Here is a 12,485-nt window from a genome sequence, read left to right on the forward strand (position 1 = left end):
TTTACCCCCAAAATAACATTATGAACCTCCTGACAAGTTGGTTTAGACTTGTAGATCTAAAGGCTGCTGTTCATTTCTAGTCTGTATTCAATGGTCTTTTCTCTTAACTAACTATTTAAATTACAGCCATCAGTGTAGAACCACAGCATCTGCCCAGGCAGGAGCAGGAGAGTGCTGCTGCCTGGTGTTAATGCTCCTGTGCATGTGGAAAAATTGCAGTGTATGTGCCTGATTTAAACATGTATCTTCAGCTGTTCTGTAATGTCAGAACTAAATTTACTTGTAGATTTAAAATAGGTGAATGATTTGGCAGCTGAAAGGTCAGGACACGCTGTTTATTTTGTGCTTTGCTTTTCCTGATTACCAGGAAATTGTCTGCAGCATCTGACATTATTGTCAAGGCCTTGTGGTGCAATACCTGCACAGACAAACTGCAGCCTTAGTGCCACCGTATCCCCCAACCTCCCCCAGCTTTGGATTTTGCCACAGTTGCACTCTGCAGTGCTCCAGCACTCAGCCACATCCTACCTCACCAAGGTCTCGGTGGAGGGAGGAGTATTGACTTCTCCACCATGTGTGGATCAGATTTCAGGCTTTTAGAGTTTTGTACATTTGCCAGGTACACTGAAATACAGATAGCAGCTCGCACAACCTTGCTGTGACTTTGGCAGCAGGCACGAGGCTGTTCTGGGTGGCCCAGGACTTGCCCCTTCCCCAGTGATGGGTGGCATTGCTGCAGACGTGCTCTGGCCATTTCCCCAGTCTGGATTCAGTGTCAGGGAGAGATAAACTCATGTAAAAACCATCCAGAATGTTTTGGAGGTCTAAGAGAAACCAGAGCAAATTCCCAGCACTGGAACTGCCTGACCCAGGCTGCCTTGCAAAGCACCTTCGCTGGGAACAGCTCCGCCTCTGGGTGTCACCTTGGCAGTGCCACCACACCTGGGCAGGCTCTGCCTCTGCACACCTTGCTGGCCTTGCTTTAGCTTGTCCTGGGAATCCACTGGAGCTCCTGCAGCCACCAGAGGCTGTGCTGGAGACGGGTGCAAGCTGGAACCTCCTCTGGCTCTGGAAATGTGTCTTCTCTGAGTGCAAGGGCTTGACATGAGCAGTTGCACAGAGCAGTTTCTCCACAGATACTTGGCAGTCGAGAAGCCTTAAATAAATAAAAATAAAATTTAAAAAAATTAAAAGAGAGAGAAGGAAATAGGAAGATCACAAGGGCAAATGAGGACTAAATTCCTGTAATTTTTAATGTTGTTTCTCTCCACCATTCTTTTGGATATTTTGTTTTACAGCTGCATTTGAGACCTGCTTTTGTAATTGAGGAGTTATGAATGCTCTGGTCTAGCTGACAAGGTGATGATCAGTCAAAGGTTGGACTCAATTATCTTGGATGTCTTTTCCAACCTTAATGATTCTGTGATCTATCCTCAGCTCAGCTTTAAATATGAAGCAGCAATAAAAAACCCCAAACCTCAGAATAATGTGCTTTAGTACAGGAAGCAAGAAGAGCTCAGAATTTCTACAGTTCCCAGGGGGATTTTAGAAACAGAGCAGCAGAATTGGAGCCAGGCTTGGGGAGCTGGCTGGGGAGGGTATGACCAGGCTGTGCCCCTTTGTGCCAGCGAGGAGCCAGCCCAGGAGCTGGGGTCAGTGTAGGGAAAAGTGATGGGGTGAAGGACAGCATGGGCAGTTTGCAAATTAGACAGTTCAGATCCAGAGACAGCAGTGCAGCCACTGGCAGAGAAAGAATTTGGGAGGTGCTGAGATCACCCTCACTGGGGTGTTTGACAAGCAGAAGATGGGCCCACAAGTGCTGTGGAAGGAGTGTGGCTTCAGGCAGCTCGTACTCCCCTCCATACCCACACCCAGAGCCAGCTGAAGCACTGGGAAGCCCCAGCATTGCCAGTCCTTGTTGGGCTCTACACACTGGGTGGGCTGGAGCCTTGTTTGGGTTTTTTCCAAGCCTCTTTCCCTTGCATTTAATGTTGCACTGGTAACAACCAAACAAACCAACAGCAAAGCTGTTCTCACACACACAAACCCGTGTTTGCCAAGATCCACACGTCAGGCTCAGCTGCTGCCTCATTCCTCTTAAAGCTTCTCAGCATAAAATTGCAAGCAGGGCTGTCCTGCAGCTCTTGGGTCTTCCCCAGGATCTGATGGCAATGGGATTTGTGAAAACCATGTGGAACCCCAAAGCTCATGTAATGTTCTTTTCTCACAAAAGTAGAGGCTTTAAACTGCCCTGAGCTGTGAAATTCTGATGGGGGCATTATAGAGAAATGAACTGAGCCTCACAGTAGCTCTGGAGGAGAAATATTACCTATTCTTTTACAGCCTGCTCAAGCACTGCCTTTAAAGTCTATTTAAATGTCTCCCTCACATATTCCAAAAGATTAAAGTAATTCTTTTCAAAAGCAGCTCTCGACTGTAGATACCTGTTTCTAGAGCCTGCAGGCTGCTGTTTCTCAGAATGACTGTATATTTATACATGCAATACTGAAATATTAAAAATAAATAAACATTACTTTATTCTCTTTTCTTTTTGTAGGATAGGTGGAAGATAAATAATCCAACAAAAGGATTTACTCTTACAGCAGTGAATGATTCAAATATTCGGAGATTTTTCCTTTTCCCCCTCTTCCTGGGACTTCAGAAGAGGATTCCCATGAAGCCCAGAGCGTGGTACCCTGCTCAGACACAGCTTGGGCCCAGTTTTTCCCAGTGGCTGCCTCCAGCCTTCGTTCAGCACGTGCCATGCTATGGAAGAAGCCTCTGCTGAGGACCTAACTCCAGGTGCACAAATATTTGTCTTGGGTCAGGAGTTTTAGTCCATGTGTTGCTTAAGTTACATGCAAAGAGAGGGCAAAAAAAGCTTCAGAGACTCCAGTGAGTTGATTGGAGTTTAACATAGCCAAAACCAGCCACAGTTTCAGCCACAGGCTCTGTTCCTGCAGGGAAAACCTGTTGTTAAGGAAACAACCATTACCTTATCTCCAGACTCTGGAAACATTAACATTGGCTTTGTATAAGTATTCAAAGGTCTTCCTATATGCAAGGACAGCCATGAATAATAGAAACATGTCCTAGCGGAATACATTTGTACCTGTATTTCAAATAGAATGTTGTCTTTTTCATTAAAAAATCTAAGACTAAATTGAGGTGCTGCAGTGAGGCTCACACAATGCAGTTTTTTGCTGGGTTCCTTCAGTTCTCTCAGCTGCAAGCCTTAAGACTGCTGAGTTTAGTGCTTGGATATCCAACAGCTTGAAGGCTCTGACCATCCATTTGATGAGTTCAGGCCATTCCTCACTGAAACAGATTTTGGCAGGTGCTGGCTGCTCTCAGTAACTCTGGTTTTCCATTACATGCAAGAATCCTGCTTTTAAAAACAGAACTCAAAGATGCTTGTGAATAATTCACTTCCACAAGCACTGACCTGTCGCTGCCATTTAATGAGAGCAGCAGTCTGAATGCTACCTGCACCTAGACTGCAACCCCTACTACATATTACAGGTATAATGCAACCCCAGACCTCAGCACAGCTACAGCTGCAGGTAACATAGGAAACTGTTGGAAAATTAGTAATTTATACTTAACTCTTCACATTGGCTAGTTTGGAGTGCTTTAATTCTGCTCACATATCGCACTAAATGTTGGTTAGTAAATAAATTTTGTTCCATCACCTCATAAAGTATCATAAATTTAAAGGCTGGTATGAAATAAAGAGACTGAAGGATTTTGCAGGATTCTTTATGCTTTAATTCAAACTGAAATTTTTAAAGAGAAGATAATTGGGACAGCCACATTAACCCAGGGTTGACTAAAGAAACCTGGGCAGCCAAGGCCAGCATCAGCCTGACCTGGTGTAATGCTGTAATGTCATCATTAATTGTCTGCAGAAGCAAGGGCAATTAAGTAAAGGGTAAAAGCAGTAGAAAGGCTGTAATTTATTGCATAAGACCATTATTGAGAAAACAACCTTTTGCCACAGAGAATTTTTTTTTCCTCTGTGTGCTGCAAATTGGGAAACATGAAGGGTAAATAAAATGACCTCTACCAGGGCATATTTCCTGGGATAAGTGCCTGCTCGGTCAGGGAGCCGATGATTTTTGGCCATTTCTGGAATGTTTAGATGCCACCCAGCTTCCCTGTGCCTGGCCGCGCACACGCTCCGTGCCGCAGCCGCTCCCTCAGCGCTGCCAGCGGCGATCCCTGCGCTGAGCCCGTGACACCAGCCCGCACCGAGAGCCGCGTTCCTGGAACCGGCGGGTTATCGGCCCGGCCCGCACGGGGCGCGGGAGGCTCGGCACGCCCGGCGGCGGCTGGAACCGGGAGCGGCCGGAGCTCCGCACCCGCGCCGGCCGCGGGCCCGAGCGCTCCTCGCCCCGGGGGCCGTTGCGGGCGTCACCACCACCGGCCGCTGGAACACCGGCACCTCCAGGGACGGACAGCGCCGCTCCCGCTGCCGCGGGTCCCCCAGCCCCCGTCCCCGCCCGCCCCGCTCCGGCCCGCCCCGTCCCGCCCCTCGGGCCGGCGCTGCGGCGGCTCGGGCAGGCCCGTCCCCCCGCGGGGCCCGGATTGGCGGCGCCGCCGCCTCCCCGCCGCTGCCGCCGCCCGGCGCGGGCAGGAGCGGGCCAGTGCCATGAGCCGCGGCTGAGGTGAGGGCTTGGGGCAGTGCCGGGAGCCGCGGCTGGGGTGAGGGGCTGGGGCAGTGCCGGGAGCCGCGGCTGAGGTGAGGGGCTGGGGCAGTGCCGGGAGCCGCGGCTGAGGTGAGGGCTTGGGGCAGTGCCGGGCGCTGAGGGAGCCGGGCGGTGCCGGGAGCCGCGGCTGAGGTGCTGCGGCCGGGCAGTGCCGTGAGGGCGGCCCCGCGCCGGTCCCCGCGGGCTGCGGGCGGGAGGGGCGCAGGGGCCGAGGGCGGCGGTCGGGCCGGGCCGCGGGCGGCTCCCGGGGCCGGGCGGGGCGGATGGCGGCCGGGGGGAGCCGGGAGCCCGGGGGAGCGCGGCCGGGCCGGGCCGGGCCGGGCCGGTGCGGGGCTGGGCGCGGTGGAGCCGCTTCCCCTCGGCGCGGAGCGGGGTTTGCCGTGCCGGGGGTGCAGCTGGGCAGGAGCTGCCCGAGTACGAGCGACACCTTAAAAACAAGCGGCAGCGGTCGTTCCTGCTGGAACCGGGGGAGAATTTTTCATTTGGCTTTTACCACCAAAGGCGAGAGGTTTCCTGTCTACTAAAATTGTTTCCTCTCTCTTGCCCTAGCTGTCGGCTCCTTGGTTTCTGCTTCTCTTTTAATTTTCAGTGTCATGTGTGTTATCTTCATTGCAGTTCAGGGGCTAAACCAGTGCGTCGTGTCTCTTCAGCGTGTGCTGAAGTTCCTTCTAAATGTTTGTTCTCAACTTCTTGGTGGTTTTTATCTGTCAGCAAATGTCTTGGGGAGCTCCTGACTATAATTTTGGGAAATCAAGTACACAGCGGAGGTTAATTTAAACTTTTGTATGCAACTTAAGTATTATAACCGTAAGATAAATTAGCTTAAGTCTTCAGTGCTGTAAGATTATCTTCTGTTAAGATGCTTTGTCATACTCCTCTTTCAAGATGATATTGCCTGTGTAACTCAGGAAAAATGAGGCATGCTCACAATTTCAGGGGTGTATATTTTTAGAAGAAGATGTTGTCCTTTTAGTGCTAAAATAACTTAATATTCCTAAATTGAATAAAATTCAGGCAGTATGAGTACCCTGTTTTGATTTTCTTGGAACTTAAAATATGCTAAATGAGAGATAAAAACACTTTATCTTAGGGGTAAAAGGGTAGACTAGTGATTTTGGATGTTAAAATTGACTTTTAAAGACACTGACATCTTGCTGGTTTATAGTTTATGGGAGGTTACTGTTCTGTCTGACTTCAGAGCTCATCCAACAAGGTGCTGTGTTGTGGGTGGCATATTAATTACGCTCCAAGTAGGTGCTGAGGCTTGAGGTAGTGTTTCTAAAGCAGTGCAGGGTTCATTCTCCCTTGAGTAAAAGACCAAGAAGTTGATTCTGTGCTCGGAGATGTCTTGCAGTTTGCTGGGGTATGGTACCACCTGGGAGTTGTACTGGCAAGCTGAACACTTCTCTTGTGAACAACACTTCTGGTCCGCGCAAAGAACTTACTGAAATGACCTATTTCAGAAAAAAAAAATCATTGAATAAAATCCAAAGTTAAAACTTGAAGGAGGACACAGCCCAATAGTGTGTATTAATTGCATACTTCTTGCCACCAGAGTTACATCGTGTGAGTGAAGGTTCCAACTCTGGAAGTGCACAAGGGTGCCACATGTGCCTGATAAAGGGCATGGACATTTTTAACTAATGCAAAGTGGACACTTGAAAGGATGTGTTGTGCTTTCAAGGCAGAGGAGGGTAGAACATTGAGCTGCTGAGAGAACAATATCATGTCACAATTGTTGATACCAAAAAAAGAAAATGTACCACTCCTTATTGTAGAGGATTGTGCTAAATGGTTCAAATTCACAAAGTAAAGGGTTTGGTTTGTGGCGGGGAGGAGGGTTTGTACTGCAAGTGGTTGAATTAATCATCTTTTCTGGACAAAAACCCCAATTATTGTGTCATAAAAATATATGATCAGCTGTTCTTGACAGAATTGTGAATTATCTCTTCTTAGAGGATGGCTTCTCTAAAGCTTCTCTTAACATGGCGAGCACAGAAGTTTGAAGTTCATAAGAATGGATCAAAATCCCATTTCCAGCTTAAGACAACAAGACTTGAAGGTTGTGCATTGGCTGGGAGGGTTTATCCTCACCCAGCAGCCTCAGCCCCTGCTCCCTCAGAGCATTGAGAGGGATGAGGTTTGACCTCCTGCACAGATAGCACTGAGGTAGTGTCCTCTTCAGAAGAGCTGTAAGGGAATGGATTTGCTTGGATTTGGGCCAAGCTTTGTGTACCAGAGGTCCTAAAGTATTTATGTACTTGACAAATGGAATTTTAAGTCTTTTAGGGTGATTTTTACGTTCTTTCACACATATCCTTGTTGGAGCTTTGCACTGGAGGCTGCTGTGTGCTAACTTGGTTTTGTGAGTTTGAGTATGAGCAGAATCTCCTCACCTTGCTCAGCACAGTAACAATACAACCAGTGTAAGACCAGTTTGGCAATGCAGAATCTGCCTCTTTCATAATTTCCTTTAATGGACTCCTTGATGACCATCATCTCTGAAAATAAAAACCAAGTGTCTTAAGTTGAAATTGCTCCATTAAAGCATCTAAGAGGCATTGCTTGAAGACATTCTGTGTTAGCCAAGGCCAGTCTTGCTTCTGATGGAAGTGGTGAGAGAAAGGAAGCAGGAGGAGCAAGTTTTGATGGTAGAGGTTAGAGTGACAGAGGTGTCTGCAGTGTGCAGTAATCCCTGTAAGTTTTGCTGGTGTTTTTTCTTCCTGCTTCACCCTCTGGGAGGAAAGGAGTTCCAAGATGTGTTATTTACTGGTCATTTTTATTCTCTATTGTCTCTGTTGAAGCCAATTGCTATTGGCTTTGGAGAGACATGAGAGTATAATGATAATAAGGCGTTTATTCTCTGATCTTGCCCTTCTGCTCTTTAGAACTCCTACTTCTCTGTTCGTTGTGTTTGCTATTTGTTTTAACTATCTCCTCTCCTGACTCTGCTATGCAAAGTCCCAGTCAATACCTGGGGCAGTTGGGGTTCTAAAAGGCAAGAGTACTGATGGACAAGGGACAGCAGAAGATCAATAAACATGGTAAACAGTGGTGTTTTCCCATAAAGGCCAGGAGGGCAGCGGAAATGAATCGTTGTGTGAACCAGGCTTTAATATTCATTACCCAGGGCCTCAGTGGTTTATAAAGTGTTGTGCTCTCTGACCCTGCTGGTGTTGGATGACAGGAATATTGCAGGAGAATGTCCCTTAGTGCTGTGACTGTGTTGCGTGTCCTGCAGGATTGTTATCCTGGAGCTGTGAGAAGGTGCGATGGTCAAGCTTAGAATAGGATCTCTTTTAAGAGTATGAAAATAGTTATTCAGGCATTGGAGTGCTCTTTTAAAGGATCTGTTTGAGCCAGAAAATCTCTATATTGGGTTTTAATAGTGGAAATAGAAGACAGAGCTACAGTACTTTAGATCTTACTCTGGATTTCATGTGTTTTGTTTAAATTACACTTCAGTTGTAAAATAGGACTACAAAATTATAGGCACGAAGGTACAGACTCCTTTGATCCTGAGGGTTTCAAAGCAGATGGCAGAGGAATAAAATGTGAATATGACCTGTCATGAGCTGCAGTGAAGTTCTGATCTGAAATTAAATAGAGAGATGTAAAAAACACTCTGTTTCCCTGGAAGTCAGGATTAAGACTGAGAAAAGAAAAACGTTTGTTTTCATGAGCCCAGACAGGCTAGAAGAATGAGGGTTCTGTGTGGGGAAGGAGCTGGTGGTGCTCACACGCCTGTGCTGTGGGAGCTCGGGTAGGAAATGTTGCCGAACATGTGACATGGAGAGACAGTGCAAGTTGTGTGAGTGGTGCTCGCTGCCTCCTGCCTGCGAGCTGCAGCGTGTTCTGCCTCCCTGCCTGCTGAAACCCCACGTACCAGAGCCTGCTCCAGGCTCTGCCGGGGATCCACCCCAGACCCCGCTGGCTGAGGCCAGGAGCATTGCAGAGCATTCCCACAGCCCTGCCTGCTGTCACCTCCACTTCTTGTTCCCATCTCCCTGCCCCATTGTGGCCAGGGCAAGGTGAGGATTTCTGTCTGGGTGCTTTCCAGGCTGGGCATTACCATTCTGCTTGCTTAATATGTACCCGTCACCACTGTTGCCCGGAGAGGCTTCGCTTTCTTTCCCGGTTCTCTTGTGTAATGCTTGGGGTTGGTCACATAAATAAATGTACTTTGGTAGGAAATGAAAGTGGTCTGTACAACTCTTGTCTTGTTTGGAGCTGCTGTGACGTTTGATAAGGCTTATCTTTGTAGGACCTCCTCAGTAGCATTTCTTTTTGTCTAATCACTTCCACACTTCTTCCTTTTCAACTTGACTTGAAGTATTAAACAAAGGAATTGGGAGAAGTGGAAAGAACTAAGGGGGAGATAATCCTGAACATCTGTCGGCTCAGAAGTGTGCTGGTTAATAAATGCTCTGCCAGGTTTTGAATAAACCTTCTGAGCAAATGCGTGACAACTTTACAAAAGTATTTTTATAGAAAAGAAAAAAATGTTACTCTTCTATTTATGTGTTATTTTTAGCGAGTAGCAAGAGATATGGATGGAGAACGGACCAGCTGTGCATACAAACTTTTTCCTATTTTGTAATTCTCTTTATTCCTTTTTATCATTCCCTTTATGACAACAGGCCGAGTGTTCCCAGACTCCCTTAACACTGCTGAGAGATTTCAGGCAAGCTGAAAGCTGTGCCTGACAGTTTCAGAAAACTCCTGTGTGTCTGAAAAGATGCATTGAGAGGTGTGTTGTATTTAGGAGTATAAATATTTAGTTGTGTGGCTCTCCATTTCTTTTGTCACGCAGCTTTGAGATGTGGATTGGCAATGGTTTTTGAGTATTAAACAGATTTTATGAACCTTTGGTTTTCTGATGAGCTGGGCCAACTTTCCAGTTTTACTTTTAAATCCTTTCTAGATAGCTATCATTCTTTCTACCAAGTTAAAACTTCACAACTGAAATTATAAAAATGAGTAGATTGTGGTGCTGCCCCATGAGTGGTTTTGTTTTCTCAGGATATATTTTTTTAATCTGCTTCTTCCATCCAGCTGCCCTAAGCACTGCATGAAAATACCAAGGCTGTTTTGCAAACTTCTTTGTAGACACAAATGGGTGAGGTGTGAACACTGGCTTTTGGAGCCTCCTCCTCCAGTAACCCCAGTCACAACAGTGCTGGTTTGTGTGCTCTGTTCAGATCTCAGGCTGCCGAAGTGGGAATTGTCTGTTGAAGTAACACTTCTGATCCTTCACGGAGCTGGGAGAACTTTTGAGGGGGTGTGGAGGCTGTTCCTCATTTTGACAGAGAGGAGCTTGTCTGGCGGGGTGGTGACGAATGGAGGTGAGAGATTTCCATCCGTGTGTGCATTTCCACTTCCACTGTTCAGTTCAGTGTCCCCAAAAGAGTGACCAATGTTGTATCTAAAGCCTCCGTTGAGGCAGCTCTGCAGGGATGGGAGCAGCTTCCTCACCCTTCAGTCCTCACTATTTTGTCACCTTATCCTGGAAGACAACCTGAGCTGCCACTGCTGCTTGGCTTTCTGCCCTGACCTCTCTGAGCAATTAAAAGCCTTGTTTACACACCCACACCCTGATGAGTATGTGCTGTGCATACCCACAAACCTGCTCACAGTGCTTGTAATTCAGAGCTTGACTCTCTTTGATAAACAAATGCCTGGTGGATGAATTAAGCATGGATATATGAACATTGCCCTATGCCTGAAATTAGACTTGCCTGCACAATTCTTTAATTGGACAAGGCAGGATATGGCTCAAAGACACTTATTTTCCTTTGCCCTTTTGAATCCATCTGGTGGCTTTTGCTGTTCTTTTATCTCCCAGCAAATCAAGAGCTTAAAATTGATGACCTAAAATTAATTTCCTTGAAGCTGCTTTAATGACACTTCCTGTGCATGTGTGTGCACAAGATGTGACCCATATAGAGGGGAGTGCGTTCACCCTTAACTGTTTTTTAACTGGTTGAGACTACAGAAACTATTTCTGAGTGCAGCAGTAGAAACTTCTTTGGTGTTGAAGGCTTTTCCTGGACAAACATTGCACTGATGGTACCTGTTTACTGAATAGCAAATAGAGGATGAGAATGGGAAGACTTTTTTTATAAGGAGTTAACTGCAAAGGAGAATGACAGCTTGAATGTAAAGTAGAACTGCAGTTCTTAAAAATTCATTAATTTTTTTAAGCTGTTCATATTGCACTGTGAATTCAGCTGGTAACTGGTGAATTTTGGTGTGCATTGCTACAAGACACCCACCCACTGACCTTTTTACTTTTCAGCCAGTGGGGTTGTCAGATGAAATTCCTGGAGACAACCACGCTCATTAATGTTCTCAGAATTGAGATCTGGGTGTGTGTTTTACAGCTCCCTATGTAGCTGGTCAAAATTTAGTATGTGCCGCTCCAAAATAGAGTTCTGGAGAAGAGATTTCATTTACAGAAGTCCCATTGTACTGGTCTAACTGAGGTTTGCCTTCCACTAAAGTTAAACACCTGTGTCTGTGTGCTGTGACTGAATTATACCATAGAGGAGCAGAGGTTGAGAGAAAATGAGTAATGTGTGAGAACATTTCTCAAGGAATGCTGAAAAGTTCAGAAAACCTTTAATGAACTTAAACCTTCTAAGGAAAGTTTTATTTTTCCTTAACACCTATGGCCTGATCCACACAGGGAAAGACCATGTTCTGGTAGATCCATGCTGCTGAAAAAAGAAGAGATGAGAGCTCTGTTTATGTTCTTCTTGATCTTTTTGCCTTTTTTTTTTTTTTTTTTTTTTGAGTATTCACATGACAAATTATCCTTCCAGGCTTGTTATCAGTACCACATTTTGAGAGAGAAAAACAGAGTAGGAAGGATCCCCATATGCGCAAGCACCTCACTTTACCCACTCAGTGTACTGGTTTGCATTCTCCTTATGAGCAGCACAGTGTCTACTTTCCAGTGAAATGATCATTTAAATTCAGAATGCCAGCAAAGTTGGGTTGGTTTTTTTCGTATATCTACCTCCCATGGTTTCTTAGCAATTAGGCATTAAAAACTATGTTCATAATTTTCTGACTCAGTTGATTTCAATGGGAGTCAGGCCCGTGAAGCAGCTGTTGGGTCAGGCAATCTGTAATTGACCTGTCAGATGTTGCAATTACAGTGCATTGCAGCTGTTAGGAATAGGAGTTACCTCCATTGCTCTTGAAAAAAACCCCAAAAGTAGCCCAAATCCAAACCACCAGAAAGCTTTAATATATTTCACTGAATCATTAAGTACCTCTCCCTTCTGTGTGTAATGCAGGAAACAGAGGGGAATGCAGATGGAGCTGCTGCCTTTGATTTCAGTGCTGCTTGTGGCAAGGCCTCTTTCATGTTCTGAATAACAAAGTCCAGGGAAAATTCTTGCCAATGTTGGTCAATTAAGTTTACGCCTTGAAATGCTTAGAGTTATAAATACTATGGGAAAAATAAGACAATGTGTTTACATGAAAACACGTGTGGGAATCCTTTTGCCACATACTATTTTTTGCCTTAATGTTTTTGTGGATTTTGTGAAATATTAGCATGTACTGCAATAGAATAACCAGGAATTGTATGGTTGCTTCATCCCTGTGCACTTGAGTGAGTGTTTTTATGTCTGTCTCAAAGTCCAGCATTTTTAATCATAAAATGCTTTAGCCACTCTTTAATTCAAACTGAGTCCTTGTGAGATGATACTGAAATATATATAATGGTTGCAAGGCTCTAGGAGCTTTTGACAAGCTGAGAAGCTC

General features: G+C 45.9%; 1 protein-coding gene across 3 annotated transcripts in view; it reads left to right on the top strand.

Moving 5' to 3' along the window:
- The first annotated feature begins 4,510 nt into the window (after nucleotides 1–4,510).
- The window catches only part of TEX2 (testis expressed 2), a 43,838-nt gene continuing 35,863 nt past the window's right edge, over nucleotides 4,511–12,485 (top strand). The window contains exon 1 of one of the 3 annotated variants that reach the window (XM_063410138.1): nucleotides 4,511–4,667. The gene's annotated coding sequence lies outside the window, so the exon portion shown is untranslated. The other 2 variants (XM_063410141.1, XM_063410139.1) reach the window with 2 other exon arrangements.

The sequence above is a fragment of the Prinia subflava genome, chromosome 12 (genome assembly GCF_021018805.1).
Source record: "Prinia subflava isolate CZ2003 ecotype Zambia chromosome 12, Cam_Psub_1.2, whole genome shotgun sequence".
Lineage (NCBI taxonomy): Eukaryota > Metazoa > Chordata > Aves > Passeriformes > Cisticolidae > Prinia > Prinia subflava.